Source organism: Manis pentadactyla, chromosome 7, assembly GCF_030020395.1.
Source record: "Manis pentadactyla isolate mManPen7 chromosome 7, mManPen7.hap1, whole genome shotgun sequence".
Taxonomy (NCBI): domain Eukaryota; kingdom Metazoa; phylum Chordata; class Mammalia; order Pholidota; family Manidae; genus Manis; species Manis pentadactyla.
In genome coordinates this window covers 92,327,911-92,346,402 of record NC_080025.1, presented here as the reverse complement: position 1 = coordinate 92,346,402, position 18,492 = coordinate 92,327,911, and the positions used below count along the sequence as shown (strand labels likewise).

The 18,492-nt window shown below is 39.5% G+C and overlaps 1 protein-coding gene across 1 annotated transcript in view; it reads right to left on the bottom strand.

Moving 5' to 3' along the window:
* The window catches only part of HDAC9 (histone deacetylase 9), a 930,736-nt gene extending 916,403 nt beyond the window's left edge, over nucleotides 1-14,333 (bottom strand). Inside the window, exon 1 of the mRNA XM_057504568.1 lies at nucleotides 14,162-14,333. The gene's annotated coding sequence lies outside the window, so the exon portion shown is untranslated. The remainder of the gene's footprint in view (nucleotides 1-14,161) is intronic.
* Between the last annotated feature and the right edge of the window lie 4,159 nt (nucleotides 14,334-18,492).

The window sequence follows — 18,492 nt, the reverse complement described above, 5'->3', positions numbered from 1 at the left end:
AAAATAAAAAAATCATTGACATATTCCTACAGCATATGGAACTATACCACCTCAAAGATTCTTTTAAATTAATATAGTCAATTGTGCCCTTACTGCCAGAAAACTCTTGAAGTAACAAGATGTATTCACTAAAGCAAGATGTGCTCCTGAATTTTGTCACTTTATTCTCATATTAGCTCACAGTGCTATATTTTATCATTCAAATACTAGAGAAAACTAAAAATAAAATAGTTCATAGCATAGTTCACTCCTGCTTGATATGTGAACATTTTATAGTAGGCATGAACTATAGAATCTCCCAAATATAAAAAGTAACCCCATGAAAAGTGATACAATTTAAAAGACATTAATTTATTAGCTGTTTATGATCATTAACATCTATAAATTCAAGAGTATATTATTAAAAAGCTACTCAACTTCAATCTTTAAAAAACAAGCTAATAGAAACATAGTACTTCCCTATAGTAGCATCTTTTATCCACTTAAAAGTATGTAAGTTATTGTGTTTAACAAATTTAACTTCTTAATTTATGACTGGTCTGTCTTAAGAATAGAAATCATCAAGCATAATACAGAGCACAACTGATTATTAAAACTTAATTTTTGAAAATATTTTTACAGTACAAAGTACTCATTATAGAAAGTTTGGAAATTACTAGAAATTCAAAAGAATATCACAATAAACTGCATGGAATTGAATATTAAATATTTAAATCATCTCCAAAATTATTTGGACCAACAAGATTTTCCATGGAAGAGAACATGAATAGAAGACACCCATTTCCAAACAAGATAGAGTAACAGGATAGAAATTGCCTTCCTGCCTGAAAAATTCAAAGTGCTATGCAAAATATATGAAACAACTGATGACATGAATTTTATGACTGTTCCAGCTTCCAGACTGTGTCCCCAAGAAGGAAAACCACAGCAGAACCCAGCACAATCCCTGAAGTAGAGAGATGTATCTGAGAAATCCGGGAGATCAGAGCAGCTAGCTGAACAGAGCGAGATCTCCAGAGATCTATCAGTACCGCTCAGGTATTCAGCAGAGTACTGATCAACACACATACATATATGAGGAAATAATAGATGGCCAGGGAAAGAATTACCTGAAAAAATTAGACGAAACAGTAACTAACACTTACACAGCACTGGGAATAGTGCCTGTTCCCACCAACCACTCTGGAAAACCTTACAATTCATGGAATCTGAGGGTAGAGTACTTAGAGATTAATCTTAAAAACAAGATGTGAAAGGATCAAACTGTTTCCAAGTAACTAACTGTATCCCATTAAAAAAAAAAAGTGCTTAAGAAGATTTAGAGGGATATAAAAATATCCAGCACTCTACAAAGTAAAATTCAGTGTCTGGCATCCATCAAAATTTACCAGGCATTCAAAGAAGTAGAAAAATATAACCCGTAATAAGGAAAAAAATCAACCAAACAAAACTGATCAAGAACTAAAAGAGATGTTAGAATTTACAGATAGGGTCATTAAAACAGTTATGATAAATGTATTCCATATGTTCAAAAAAGTTAAATAGAGATGTGGAAGATTTTTTAAACACCCAAATCAAACTTCAGGAGATGAAAACTACAATGAGATCAAAACACATTAAATGTGATTACTCATAGTGAACTTGAAGACACAGGAGTAGAAACTACCCAAAATGAAACACATGGAGAAAAAAAAAAGAATAAAAATAAATAAATAAACAGCCTCAGTGATCCTAATATACATGTAATTGGAGGGAGATGAAGGAAGCCAAAAAAATTTGAAGAAATAATGACTAAATATTTTTTCAAATCTGATGGAATTAGAAACCCACAGGTCAATGAACCCAAAGTACAAGACACATGAAGAAAGACACATCATAATCAAATTATAATTCAAAACCAGTGAAAAAAGGAAAATCTTTAAGGACATGTTATATGTAAAGAGGAACAAAAATAAGGATGACAGCAGATTTCTTATAAATACAATGCCAGTGAGAAAACAGTGGAGCAACATCTTTAAAGTATTAAAAGAAAAAAAAAACTTTCAACCTAGTATTTCATATCCAACAAAAATCTGAAAGTGAAAGATGTTCTCAGACATATAAAAGCTGAAAGAATGCACCAGCAGACCTGTGCTATGAGAAATGTTAAAGGAAGCCCTTCAGAAAAAAAATAGAAAGCCCTTCAGGCAGTAGGAAGGTGATACCAGATAGAAATGGCATGAAAAGCATGAAAGGAAATGAAGGAATGAAGGGAATGAATGAATGGCAACTACATGAATAAATATGAAAGGTTTTATGTAAATCTCTGAAAGACAATTTGCTGTTTAAGTAAAAATAATAATGTAGTGTGGGGTTTATAACATATGTAAGAAAAACAATAGTATATGAAATAAGTTTTAATGTATTTTCAAGTTACTGAAACTTATAAATTCACACAAGAATATTTCAAATAGGATATTGTAAAGAAATTAAAATTGAACCATTATTCTGAAATCCCATTCCATTTGGCCTACCCTTTCCCAGCTGGCTTGAGTACTCTGGGCATTATACTTCTGAAAATATAATTTAAGTTCAATTTGTTACATTTGTTTTCATAGAGAAAAAGTAGTGAAGTCCAAAAAGGTTTTCTTTTTAGTAAACAAGGTAGTGCACAAGGTTTGGCAATGGCTTTTGCTGAACGTTAGTTTAAAAAGCTAATAATTATTGTTTCACAACAAGGCTAAACTAATCAAATACTTATTTTAATGTGGGTATGTCTTGCCAATGTGTTTCAGCCCCAGGCAAGTTCGCTATGGATTCAATGTGACCAAATAAATTGACAGCAAAACGTTCTTGAGGTGAAAGGGTTATACTCAAATTTATTTTCAGGTGGCATATCATTCACTAAAATCCCATTCACTCAGCGAATCTGCATGCAGCAAGCTGGTCTCTGCCTCTGGGGCCCTCTGTCCACACACCCGTCCTCTGGGCCCCTCTGTCTGCACAGCCATCCTCTGGGCCTCTCTGCCTGCACAGCCATCCCACACAGCTATCCTCTGGGCCTCTGTCCTTGGCACTGCCACCACTCCAGCCTCTGCTCTGCTCTCCTGCGGCCTGGCAGCTCTGCCACTGTGTCGCGCACAGAGCACTGGGCAGAGGTCTTTATATAGGGTCAACAGCCATGTATTGCCCACAGGTGTGCAGTGAGCTAGTCGACCAGGGCCAGGTGAGAATCCTGGCCACAGGAACTCTCATTTTATCCACAGGGTAACTTTTACAAATTGTGTCAAACAGGTAAGTAGGAGTTTAAAATTCTATTTACAGCAGCAGTCACAAAATAAAGTTCCCTTCCTCACTCTCCAACCTGCCTAAAATGAACACAATGCAAAATACAAATCATCCGGGATTTTTAGGGGGATATTTATCAGGAAGGCCAGGGTTGGGGTGGGGAGATAACAAAGCAGTCTAGTTTCTCACCACCAAGAGTCAGATTAAAGCAATCATGAGACCAAGGCACAACTGGTGATTAAGAATGTTAAGCTTTCCTCCTGTTTTCTGAGATCTATTCAAAAGCCTATCTACAAGTTCCCTCCATGAGGATCCCTATTCTGGAATGAAGCGTTAATAAAAAAATACAGAGGAGATGCATCTTTTGGGCAGTGAGGGAAAAGATAGGTTTCAGGATGAAAATCTAGCACAGCCAAAACTGCCTTGGAAAGGAGGGTGGAACTCAGCCTTAAAATATAGTTTACAGTCTTTTGTGTACAGAGTAGAGAAATTCTGTTGTACACCCCAGTTTCAGAACTCCTCTGCTAGGCCAAAAGAATGAACAAAAGGGAAGTCTCCGTGCCAAAGTCTATGCATTCAAAGTCTGCCAGATAAGACAGACTATTAAATCTCCAGCACTAGAGGATGAGTGGAAAATTCTAAAGTGTTTCTGTTTGTCAGAAGAATTCATTTCAATTTATTTAAGAACTTAGTCTCTATAATCATTACATATTACTAGATGCAGCATTCTTAAAAGAATTAAATGAGAATAGTGTATGTGAATATATCCAATACTGAGGTTCAATAAACATATGATGACTTTTAATCTAAATCTACCCTGAAAGTGCTACAAGTTGCATAAAGTTGGCCACTTATACGAAGCAATTCTCACTTCCTAAACGGAAAATCCTGTTTTATTGATTTCATATTCTTTGACTCCAGCTGTGAAACCTGTGATGATGGGAAGCCATCTTATATAAGGATTGAGTTATGTTAAATGCATAGGTGCTCCTTCACCCTTCTCTGTACAAGAAAGGGTAAATGAAATTAGAGTAGGAATATTTAGAGATAATGTTCAGAATATAGTAAATTTGGAATTTGTTCAGAATACCAGCACACATTAGCACATCAACTACAGGCTAGCACAGCATAAACACCATTTTATGCAATGATGACAGTGGTGATGATGATGATGATAAAGAAAAACCAAGTTTAAATGGCTTATTAGGAAAGAAAAAGATTAAGCCAATGGTTCTAGCAAACACAAGGAAACTTAGGCCATTAAAAAGAAGTGTATGTACAACTCATCTGGTGAAGTGGTCAGTATAAGGTATCTAAAGTAATAAGGAAATAATGAAAAACAAAATCAGATGGTGGGATGAGTGACGAGATAACATGCAATGCTGTTGGTCATTTGGGAAAAGAATGAAGCCAATTTGATGGAATATATTTTTTTGTGTTTAAAGTGATATGATTCACTTTATCCATCTAATAACAACAACCAATTACAACCCAAAAATGTAGTAGTGTTGGAGATGTGGGCAAATGAGTTTGAGAATGGAGGCATTATATCTGGACCTGAGCTACATACTGCCACATGATACTATTTCATAATTAAAATTAAATAAAAGTAAATTCAGGCTCTCTGACTACCTACATTTCAGTGCTCAAAGGTCACATGCACCTAGTGACTATGGTATTAGAGAACACATAGGATATATCCATCATCACAAAATATTGCATTGGACAGTACTGATGTATACACCTGTTAGAAATGCCCTGTATATGAAAAAATGAGCTCTAAAAGAAGACACACACATGCATGCACAGACACAAAGCCAATGTTTCCTTTCAGAACATTTATTGAGCATTTCTCACGTAAGCATTGTTGTGCTAGGCATCTGGAGTACACAGATTAAAACAAAATAGTCCCTACCCTCAAGGAGCTCACAGTGCCATAGACAATAATGACATATAAATAGTTGGTCAATCATCAAACATTTGTTGGGCAACAACTATCAGAAAATGCACTTCGTGCTGTGGAAGAAAATATAGTAAGCAAGTTCTCTCTGCCTCCAAGGGCCTTACGGTCTAGTTGACACATAATGCAGAGTAAGATGCAAAATGTTTTAAGTCATAATTAAATTTGGGACTATGTACTTCAAAATGAGATCCATAAGTTTGAGGTGGAATTTTTTTTCCATTTTGGGTTTTCACTAGGATGATAATGTAAAAAATAAATAAAACAAATATGAATGTACTCTAATTTCTGAATAAGCATCTTAAAACTAAACATGTCACAGTTTTCATTCTGGCAATTGCTTTTGGTGTTCTCAATCATGCATATATTAGGTGAAGGCCAAATAATATACAGTTTGCTAAATAAATAATCTAATTAGAAAAAAAGCGAGGATGAATTGAGTCATTATAGAACACAAGGTAGCACAGGCATGCAAAGCACCCACACTAGGGTGGATAAAATCATCACCATGTTGAGAATGAAGATGATATATGCATCCTATCTCCACGTAGTATCTACACAATCTGTTCTCCATTCCTACAGTCTTTGGATACGGAGCACACATTTGATTTAGAATTCAGTATCTTCACAATGCTGATCACATCTTTCAGAGAACAAAGAGATGGTATAGAGTTCTCAGGTGATATCTCATTAAAACTGATGTTTGATGATTATTTACTGGTAGATTTTTGGTGATGTAAGATGTCTGATTATGCTGAACCAGCAAACAAAGCCTGGAAGTTTGTATTTTTTTTAATCTACTTTTTAAAAGGACACTTCCTGCATTTGTATTAATATAAAACACAGAAAAATATTAAATAAGAACAGGATCTAAGGTTACATCTTCATACTCTTAAATCCAACACTGTCAATGTAATTTTAACAATACAGTATTATGTGCCACTTAACTTAATGTTGTTCCTTTCAATTTCATCAGTTCTATTGTTCACATTTAATATTCTCTCACTGGTTTTGGCTTCCTAACTTGTAAAATCCGTAAGTAGAAGTGTTTGCATTTTATGTTCCTACCTACTTAAGTAAAATATCTAATAAGAACAACTTAGGTTCATACAATAAAGACCAGTAGTCTTAGCTAAAATCAAACCTTTCTTCCTGTGGTGTTTTATTTGGGGAGAGTGTTCATTAGGAAGTCAAACTTTCTCCTCCCTCTTTTCTCTGTAGACATGAGAGGCCAGGGATCTCTAGTGGGCCACAAAGAAATTGCAGAGACCATAAGTACATATGAAAATCATTCCGTATATTAAATGTACTAATATATTTCAAAAGTATAAAGATGTTCTTCTGGGCAACAAAATGCAAATTACTTTAAAGGCTTTACTCATACAGTAGCTTTTTTTGTTAGTATGGATTTTCTCAATCAGTTAATACTAAAATTCAACTTGTAAGCCTGTGTGTACCACAGCCACAGTCCTCAATAACTGTGGGAACTTACAGAAGATCTGAGATCGTGGTGAGCTGCAGTAATGAGAGGAAACATCACAAAAGAGGAGGGATACAGCATGGACCTATGGGAAAAGGTGAGCAGAGAAGGTGCAGCTTTCTGATGGGCATATCCTCCAAATAAAACTCCAAAGGAGTTACTGCCTGGGCTAAGAGATGGCCACTGATAGTTCTGTAAGCAGCAGGTTCAGAAAATGCACTGAGAAAGCTAGGTTGAAAGAATTCTGTGCTACTACACATTCTTTAAATTGCAAGGGACAGAAACTCAATTTAGGAATAACTTCTTCTTCACATAACATCACCCCAGAAAAATCAGTAGTAGAACAGCCTCAAGAATGATTACATGCAGGAACTGAGAGCCTAAAATGCTGTTATTGTTTGCTCCCTACCCCCTTGTCCTCTGCACCACCACACACACACACACACACACACACACACACACACACACACATTCACCCCTTGATATTTCTTTACATGTCAGGCTAGTTCTTCATTATATAAAATGTAAGCCACTTGCTAGCTCCAAGCTTAGGGCTTACATCCTTAAAACCACATGGCAGAGAGAAGAAAGAATTTAAAATGTAAATAAAGATAGGCTAGATCCAGACTATGAGAGAATCTGCATGCCATGCTAATAAATTTGGGCTTTAGAGTCAAATCTCGCCTAAGCTAAGTTAGAAAATCTAAAACCTATATGAAGAAATACATTTATTTCAAGATTTCCTGAGCTGTAACTTTGGATCAGGTTACTGTTGTTGACCCTAATTAGGCTGAAGGTGGCTCACAATATCCCTCCTTGGGAACAGCTGAGCAGCCACAGTTGAGTGGCCCCTAGGTATGCAATCCACCTAATACAGTCCGATCAGAGGTTTGCTTTGGGGCATTCAGTTAAAAATGTTTACATTTTGACTTCAATACCCAAAGAAATCTTAAAGTCTTTCTCATACCAGGTTGGAATAAAGGGTACAACTTGGAAAATTAGCAGAATACAGATGGGTCCCACACTGAGCTTGCATCTTGCATTAGAGCAGCAAGGGGATCTGGGCCAATGATTCCGATCAATGGAGCTAGATCCATTTAAAGAAGAGATTTAAGTACATTAAAGAGAAGGGAAAAGAAGTAGAATATCTATGAATAGAATTCAGAGGCACCACAGAGTAGAAAGGGGGCCCTAGTAACAGAAGCACAAAGGAAGAATGTCTCAATAGACTTTTCAAGTAGATCAAAACAGTGGCATCCACTGAAAAAGCCATAGAAAGCAGCCTGTGGCCAAAGAGGCCGTGTGAATTCATAATGTTTCCTAATTGAATTTAATGGTAGAAATCTACATACAGGAGAGAAAGGAGGCATAGAGCTTTCGATTTTTGCCAAAATACATGGAAATAAAAATACACAGCCTCCACTCCACATTCTTACTTTTAGATGAAAGACCTATCATCTGTACTTCCTGCTGGGAAAATAAAAGAAGGCATGACACAGCACACTCACTCCTCTCTTTGACCCTCATCTTGCAGTACCCAGTTCTCTCAAGATGAATGAAGGAACGCAAGAGCAATTGTAGAGCTGAGATTCACTTCAATGGGAAAAACAAGCTTTTCCCCTGGAAACTTCACTTATGCTTATGAGCATGGGATGTGTATTACAAGACTATAGGCTTTGAAATCAGACCTAGATTCAAATTCTGGTTGCCACCCCTATATGAGTGTTGCTTAGCAAGATATTTAACCTCTCAAAATCTCCTTTTATTTGGGGGGAAATAAACGAGGCAGAACTAGGGAAATCTAAACTCAGTCGCCAGAGATGAGATGCATAAAACCGTACCTTGGAGCATGGGCTGTGCTCAACAGACCTTATGCTCCTACATAATGCCTCATGGTTATTAGGCCACAGAGGTATGGTGGATTTGAGATGGTCTCTCTCAGGGGAGGCCACACTGTGGCCTCCAAATCAAAGTGCTGGTTCCCTGCAAGGATTGGTGGCACCAGATCCTTAAAATTATTTTGCACATGGAATATATTAAGGACTAATGAAGTCAACTCCTAGACTAACATATGTGCTAGTGGTTTGTCTTTTTAGAGACTTCTACTCTTTAAATGGGGCCTCACTGCCATTCTCCTAAATCCTAGAAGAGTTTTATTTCTAAGGAATTGAATGATTCCAGCTATTCTCCAATTCAATCACATCTCCAAATGGTCATTTTACCTATCCTGGGCAAAATCTTCAACATCTCATTCAGCAATAATTTGGTTACATTTTTTTCCTCCTTTTCTTCAGCAGAGAACACTTGTCATTGTCTTTGGCCATGAGCAACTGAAATCATTATTATATGTGGAGAATGCTCTCTCTTATGATACAGAGCCCACCTTCCACGACTGAAATTGGTATTTCACCAAAATGGTTCTGCGAAGTGAACCACTGTTTCTGATTGAGTGGCTTCTGAGCCAGGTGTACTGACCACCCCACCGATTCTGTGAGCTAGTCAATGACGTGCACGCACCCTCAAGTGACTTCCACTGAATCATGCCCTTGTATGGACCCCTGCCCTGAAGTTTGGATAGAACATATAACTTGCTTCTAATCAATGGACGATGGTGAAAGTGATGGCTGTTGCTCGCTTGACTAGACTATGCCATATGCCAAAGCTGCTGTCACACCACTCACATGTGTCACATAAGACTGTCTTATCATCCTGGAGCAAGGACTTCTCCTTGCTGGCTTTGAAAACTCAGCAGCCATATGTTGTAAGAGTGCCTCTGAAAGGGCCGCACGGCAAAGAGCAGCTGGCAGCCTCTAAGGGCTGAGTGGCCTCTGGTTGACAGCCAGCAAGGAAATGGAAATGTCAGTCGTACAACCACAGGGAGATGCATCTGCCAACAATCTAAGGCAGCTTGGAAGTAGGTTTTTCTCCAGTTGAGTCTGTGATGGGACTACAGCCCTCACCACACCTGATGAGGTCCCTAAAAGAGGATCCAGTCTAGCCATGTGTGGACTCCTGAGCAATGAAACTGAGGTAATAAAGGCCTGTCGTTAAATCTGCTAAATCTGTGCTAATGTGTTACAAAGTAATAGAAAACAAATTGAGTCAATATACTCTAATACATGTATTTAATGCTTATATTAACTAAAATTAGTTTCAGTGACTTGCCAACAAATATCTTGAATGATATTTGAATGATCCAAATCTTATCTTTCCTTTGGTGGCCATTTCAAATTCCACTCATCACTATTCCATTCAAACTAGACTAGTCCACACCCATCTCCTTCTTATCACAGATTCTATAGAAACGGGAAGAAAGTACCATTTCCAGCAACCTCAACTCTTCTCAATTTTGCCAGCAGCATGCCGTGCTCTCTCTAGCACAGCAAAGAATATAAAGAATGGAAGTTTTCCTTTCTTTCGGGCCCTAAACAGAATTCATTATAGCGAAAACCACACTGAAAGAGTCACGTTTTTCTTCAGTATTTCACATTTAAAATGATTTTATGAGCTCCTATTAACAATACACTTAGGGGAAAGGACAGGAAAAATATTAATAGAGAACAGAGCTCCTGATACTGTCTGCTTATTCAAAAATATTGAAAGTATTTTCATCAAATACATGTGAGCTTGAATAAGATTACATATTATTATTTTCTATGAAATCACAATGCTTTCTTCTGCATCCTAGATAATGCATTTTACTTTTGAATTTAACAATACAATATCAGAAGTGTATCACCTTGACTGTTACAAATCATGTGGCCAATTGCCCTGAAAAATTCTGGTGAGATTTGAAGGAGAGGGGATTTGGGAGGATGAAGCAAAAATTATAAGAGTACCTTCTCTACAGATGAACAAGTTACAATCCTCTTTCTTTCTTTTTTTTTAAAGTCTGATTTATCCAGATACAAGGTCTGCATGGGCAGAAATTACTAGATAATTGCATAAAGCCTCTGTTCACATTGATTTATACAAGTTCAGCCAAAGAAGCAGAGCTAATAAGAGGAGGTGGGTGTCCCAACACCAGAACAACACGATCCCTCAACGATATTGGCTGGCTCTTGAGTGGACAGTCCATTACTGACCTCTGTCAATATTCTCTCTTCCAAAAATCGTATTCTGAAATTCACTCACCAGTGAGCCTGATGATCCTCAACCTTAACCATTGTGCTGATAAACTTCAAAGCAGATTTGACCAATAAAAGGGCAGAATGCAGTTGATAAGGTGGGGCCGGGGGAGGCAGAGGGATGAGCTGCATGTGTGGATACCCCTAGACGTGTGTTTGTTTTAGCACAAGCTATTGGAGTCATGGTTCTCCCCCTTAAGCAGGCAACCATAAGGGTCCAATCCCTTATGACTTACATTGAACAATATAACATCTGACCTGCACAACTACCATTTTAAGCACTTTAAAAATCTAGGAATGTATAAATGTATGAAAATGCCATTAACGTAGCCACAGGAGCTTGCTGTTGTGAATAGAATATAGGAAATACAGATGTTTTCCTCAGATTCACACTGATTCACTAGTGTGTGTCCTTGGATCTATCAGTGTACCTGCTGCCTCTTTCTGAAAATGAGAACAATGTGTCTTCCAATCTATCTCAAATGTTTTGAAGAATCTCTGAGAAAGGTAGGAGTTATAAAAACAAGTTAGGAAATAATTGTATGTATCTGCAAATGTGTGCAATAAAAATCAAGTTTGAGAAAGGAAAAGGCTTTGAACAATAAAAGTCCCACCAATTTAAACATTAATATAAATTATATTTTAAAACAAATGAAAAGTCCATTGAAGCAAAAATAAAAAGCCTCATTTCAATGTAATAAGAAAAATGTCCATAACTACAATATTTCACTAATGAGAAGGTACAGATGCTACATACAGAAGGCTTTTATAATGTCCATATGTTTCTCAAATGACTCTCCTTGTTAGCTATTTCTCCATATCTCTATTTAAGAAAAACCTACACTTTCCCCACTAAGCAGGTGTAAATTACAGTATATGTTGTAATATTTAAACAGATTCAAACTAGAAATAATCCTAATAAAAAGAAATGAAAGCTATGAACCCTGAAATCTTAAGGTGCAGATATCAATACAAATCTGAATTACGTGTATCATATAAACTAATCAATTAAACAAGCTATCTGGTGAGGGCGTTTTATGATTTAAAATCCCTTAAAACTCAGATATATTCCAAATATACCACAAATACATAAAATAAGTAATTATATACACATATAATGGGGCTAACTTCATTAAGTAACTCTACTACAATAAGAGACACAATAATGGTCATAAAACAATCATAAGTCTTCCATAATGCATAAAATAAACATTTTAATTTCAGCGGCACCATCATTATTTTTATGGAAGATGGCAGTTTAATATGCCCACATGCTTTCTACCAGTGTTTGGCCTAACTTTGCAATAATGGCTAGTCCAATATGCTCAATTGTAGAGGGAAAGAAACAGGAAGATTGAGGTTTAAAAAAAAATCTCCCTCATAACCATACACTGGTATTTAACTTGTAACTTTTAACTTCCTTCTGCACAACTGCACATGCATCTAACCATGTCCATTCCACAGCGAATATGATCAGTTCAGGAGAAGAGCTGGGAAAGCATCATACCTTCCAGTTAGCAGCCTGATATCAAAAGTCAGACTCAGGATTCGCACTCTACATGCACCTGTTTATGACAAGATGAAAACATTCGCATTTTCCCATACAGAAAATGAAATGCTTCTGTTCTTGAGATCTGCCTCATTCAAACAAAATGGATGAAAATAAAAGAAAGTTTTACAACTGACTAAATTATTTGTCTTTCTGGAAATACAATATTCTTATTAAGCATTTAAAATATAAATGCTTTCCAGAAGACACGTCAGTGATTTGGTGTTTGGGTAATTAAATTTGTCAAACTATAACAGTGGTTTAAAAGGAAAAGAGGACTAATTATCTGTGGTAAAAAGCAAATATATTAAACAACAAATATTCTGTCAGAATAATTTTTCATAATAAACATCCAAAGTACCAAAGAGTAGTTCAGAAGATATCCTTTCCAAACATGGTATTTTAATTGTCCTCATTTACTAACTGCAACTTATTCTGTGCTGTTATTAATTACAGGATTAAGATTTCTAGAGCATCAGAAAATAACATCCGGACTTTTTCAAATGTCAAATTGTTTTCTTTTCAAATAAAGTATTTTCTTTAATATAGATTCTCTACGTACTTACTCTTTTCCTAGATTTCAACAATGCTTGCAAGATTTGAAAGCACTGATTGCTCTCCAAATACCTCTAATTCCTAAATCTTACCCTTATGAGAAATCGCTGCACACAGGATTATTCAGTTGTATTAAGCACTGTTGTACTCTTTAGTGAGAAAAAATTTAACTCTTCGCTTTATTTTCCTATTGAACTTTGCAAGCCCATCTTACCCCACTCACACATTCTGCCCATGCTCACTCACACACACACATACACACAATCTACATGTACAATGTATATGCAGATAACACCTTTTCTCACATATTTCAAAATGTTAGTTACTTAATCTAAAAGTTCCTTTTAGGAGATTACACACACTTCCCTGGAAGGGAAAACAGATGTGACATATCTTCCTGAAATCAGAGCATGGGGGACTCACTAGAGAATTTCCAATTCCGTATCACATAAACAGTGTCCTCTGCTCCCCGACGCTGGCCACCTCTCCTGACAACCGCGCCTGGGATCTGGAGAGCAGCTGGGTCCCGCTAGATCACACCGCGGACTCACAGGCCTCTGACACCAGCACCTCTCACTGCAGACAAGCGGGCGATGGCTTCAAAGCCAAATGAACGCTAGGTGCTCAAGGAACGCCCCCGTCCTCCGCTCCCCTAGTCCCCACTGTGACGCCCTCGGTGGAGTTTAACTAACCAGTTTACCTTAATAAGTTTACGATTCATCACTCTCCTTCCACTAGCCAAGAACTGCACTCTATCCCATCCCCCAGGCTGTGGAACTTTTCTTAAAACTCAAAATTCTTACGTATAGACTTGGAACTGAAGTCCCCCACCGAACATCAAAGGTACCCCCATGAAACATTGCTCCCCTCAAGCAACATGTTGGCAGTACAAACTTTTCATTCATAACTCGGCTCCAACATAAACTGGTGTGGGGGTTGGAGCAGTGGCAGTCACGGCACCGACCCCTCGCCTGGGCTTGCCTCCTAATGTCAAGGTCTGCACCAAAGGGATCACCTGGCACCGAACTTACGACAAAGGTTCCCTTAAGCCCACCAACCTCTCGACTGCGAGATGTAAGGCAAGCTGTGTCGGGGTCCGGACGGGGATGATGTTAACGAGGGCAACCCGAGCGGGGAACAGCGGCGCATCCGGAGAACGCTGGGCCCCCAATTCCCAGGGCTTTCCCCGGGCCCCAACCGGGGTAGGCTGTGGTGCCACTCACCTCCGCCAGCTCTGCTGAGACTGTCGCGCCCTCCTTCGCCCCGCGCCGGCAACCCCCTAACTTCTCCCCCTTCTCCAAACAGCCATCTTTCGCGGAGAGGAGGATGGCGAGGCAGAAGCAGGGGGAGGGGGGGAGGAGGTTGAAAGTTGACTCGGGGACCACCGCTGCTCCGCCAGCAGGGTCTCGCCGGCCGCGGCAGGCGCTAAGGAGGAGAAGGCGGCGAGGGCGGCGGGCGCGGCGGGGCGGGCTCCGTGCGCGCGGCACGATGTGCGGGACGCGCCGCCGCAGCCGCGGCCGCCGCGCGGGGAGGGGAGCTCGGGAGGGCGGCAGCGCGCGTTTGCGAGCTGCGAGCAGAACCGGTGGCGGCGCGCGGAGGCTTTGCTAAAAATAGCAACTCTTGGGGAGGGCAGTGGAGGGTGGAGATGGGAGGGAGGCGGAGAGGCCGGGCCGGGAGCTCCGGCGCGGCGGAGGCTGGGCGGGGCCGGACCCGCGGCGGGAGCGCTGGAGACCCGCAGGCCGGGGAGGCGCGGGCCTCGGGGCAGAGGGGCGCGGAGCACACCTGGGCTCGTGGCTGAGGCGCGGGGAAGGACGCGCGGGAGGCTGGAGGACCCGGCGAGCCTTCTGGGGTGGAGCGGAGCAGAGCGAGGGGCAGGGCCAGCGGTTCTTCCCAGGGGAAGGCCCGTGTGCCTAGCAAGACTCGGGATTTCTGAAGCGAAACACGCCCACGCGAGGCTCCAGGTGCGCGGCCGGAGTCCGTCCTGGCCCGCCCCGCGGCAGCCGGCGGCCGTGCCCGAGGACCGCGCGGGACAGGAGCCCGGCCTCCGCCGCGCGCGCCCTGCTCGGGGAGCCCCGGCCGCTAAGGTGCGCGCCGCGCAGCGCCCGCGGGTCCACAGCTCCGCGACTTTTGGGGAGGAAAAGGCGAGCGTTGTGGAGCCGTATCTGAAGCTTCTCCACATATGCTTGAGCTTAAGGAATCATTTGGGGTAATTTTAAAAGAAATTTGGGTGGTTGTTTTTTTTAAGGACCAAACGGGAAACGCGAAGAAATCCGCTGTTACTGGAAACATGAATTAGCTTTGACGCGTTTTAAGGCTGACCAGAGCATCTTCTCTGAGACCAACCCTGATAGAAGGGAGGCACAGTTAGTATGTCCGAGGTGGGTGGGCCCCTATAGTGGTGGTTAGTATTTTGACTTGTGGACTTTTTATTTTAATAACTCTAACTTAGTCTACACTAGTATCACTAATACCTATAGAATCCTTTATAAGGTCACTGAAAGATGTCAAAAAAATTCTTTTAAAATCTAAACACACTTGTCGAATGTTAACATAGGATCACCTGAAGAGGCTAATGTATATGGATTATATAATTTGACCCTCAAAAGAATTAAAGCTTGTGTCTACATGAGCATTTACGTTTTTCTTGGCGTCAGCTGCAAGACAACTGTTTCATAGATTATAGGGATATTAAACACAAGAGAAAGTTAACCCAGGGCCCTCAACTGTCAGAGGAGGGAATCCACAGTAGTGCTGTGAACCCGCCAAGGCCTCACAGTGAGGGCTCTGTTACACACAGGATGAAAATCGAACCACCAGGGCTAGCAGACCAGAATAACTAGGAGAAACTTAATGGTGTAATGTCCTTAATTTAATTTAGAATCGTTCAGCATTTATAGTGTAATGAAGGCCTTTCGTGGTTAGATTTAACCCTTGATTTGCGCTAACCAGGAATTCACACGATAGGGATGGTCCGCTACACATAAATAAAAATGGTCACAATGCTAAGGCTCTTGGTGTTAGAGCTTTAGCAAGCTTAACTTTCTACACTAGGGATTCTGTTCATTAGCAAGATGAATCTTAATAGTGGGCTCACAGTGATTAAATAGATTATGTTGACTAAAATAGCTTAAGAGAAACTCTTCATTTGCATGTGAACTAGTTATAAAAATATAAATACCTAGTGACCTTTCAACCTTTACCCTCCAAAATGGTGTCCTATGTAATGGTCAAGCCTCAAGTCTTTTTTTTTTTGTCTTAGTGTATTTTTTCTTGAAGTATAGTTGATACACAATATTGGTTTCAAGTATAGAACACAGTGGTCCAACACTTACCCATATTATTAAATCCTCACCCCAACTAGTGCAGTTACTAGCAGTCAACATAGGAAGATCTTACAGCATCATTGGCTTTATTCTCCATGCTGCACTTGCATCCTCATGACCAACCTACATTATGAATGAGATTTTTGTGCCTCTTTATCCCCCTCCCATTCCCCACGCACCCACCCCAAGGTAACTACCAGTCACTTCTCAGTGTCTCTGAGTCTACTGCTGTTTTGTTCATTTTGTTTTGTTTATAGATTCCACAAAATAAGTGAAATCATACGGTATTTGTTTTTCTCCGCCCTTTTTGTGGATGATGCTTCTGTTTACCTACTACTGACTCAAAGAAAACACACACAGAAAAAACCTTTTTTGAAACAAAAAGAAAGGACGAACTGCCGGGATTTCACTAGACATTTGTATAATAGAGATGTGCATGGCAGGATTTGAACTGAAATTTGTTTTCACCTTGTAGGGTGGTGGTACATGGCATAGTTAACCTTCACTTATCTCTGTTTATGTCTGCCAAATCTAGGCCATTTTACAAGAGGGAGCTGAATTCCTCTTCATTCTCTCAGATTTTTGAATGCTGACTTTGCTGGGTGCTACTGCAGATTCAAATATTTTAAGATATGGTTTAGTAGAAAAGATTACAGTTTCTCTTAAAAGTCCTGATGGGGCTCCCACAGGTCTCTCTTCAAACCTTTATTATAGCATTTAAGACACTATTAATTTTTTCTGGTTCTACTCTCTTCTCAACTGAGCTCTGGGAGGACAGAGATAACTCATTCACATTTTTCAGTAGATTGTTTTTTGAACAGTTATAGGTTTACAGATAATTGAGAAGATAGTATAGAGAGTTTCCAAATATCCCCCCACATACACACAGTAATTTCCCATTAACATCTTACATTAGTATTGCACATGTTACAATTACTGAACATTATTATTCATAATAATTCATATATTCATATTATTCATAATAATATATTCATATTATTCATAATAATAATGATACATTATTATTAACTGAAGACCACAGTAATTCAGATATCCTTAGTTTTTACCTAATGTCCTTTCAGGATCCTATCTAGGGATCCCACATTATACTTAGTGATCATGTCTCCTTAAGCTCCTCTTGGCTGTGACAGTTTCTCAGACTTCCCTGTTTTTGATGACCATGACAGTTTTGAGGAGTAATGATCAGGTATATTGTAAGATGGCCCTCTATTGGAATTTGTCTGATGTTTTTCTCATGAGACTGGAGTTATGAGGTTATGGGTTTGAGGAAGAAACTCATGGAAGGGGGCCAGACCTCCCTCTTCCCATATATCCAGCTTAATCATAAGACTTACTTTGGCCAATGAAATGTTAGCAGAAGTAATGTGTGCCACTTCCAAGCAAAGTCTTTAACAGCCTTCCTGTGGTTCATCCATGTCTCTTTGCCCTCAGCCATTCAATCAGCAATTTTCCAGATGAGAATGGCCCCTTCCAAAATTGAAAGCCATATGGAGCTCAAGGCCCAGTCATGGAGGTCATGAACATGAGCAAGAAATAAACCACTGAGATTTCATGGTTTGTTGTTATCACACCTTTGTGTAACTTACCAGTCTGATGGCCACATCCCTCCTGAGTCTAAAATTAGACCACCAAATGCTGTCTTTGCTTCAGTTCTCATCAGTGATCAGAACTGTTTGTGTTTAGTATGACACACACATGTTTTACAATGGTTTTCCATCATGTTTAAAAATAGTGTTCTTTATAAATGAAAAAATTCCATCTTTTAGTTATGACACCGTCAACAAAATTAACTGAACACCCACTGCATGTACAATGCTGCAGTACATAATGCAAAATTTTTTCCAAGTATTCATTTTATGATGATGCCATTTAAAATGCAAAGGTATAATATTTAGAAGTAATAGAAAAAAAATTTAGCTAGAATAATCTACTACTGGAGGTGGAGCTTACCATGAGGCTCATAAAGCTTAGGCTTCAAGGACTCTCATTTACACAGGTGCCTCCTAAGGCCCTGTATGCATAATGTGGTACTATTTTACTTAAAAGGGCCCCCTAAATCTGGTTCTTTCCTTGTATTCTACAAAATACAAAAAGTTGAAAGCAAATAGCTATGAGTCCTGAGGATAAGAGGTGACACTCCCACAGTCTGAGCATCTGACCTGCCTGAAAGGGTTTCATGCTAGGTGGCCCTGAAGTTTGGCTTCCCAGGC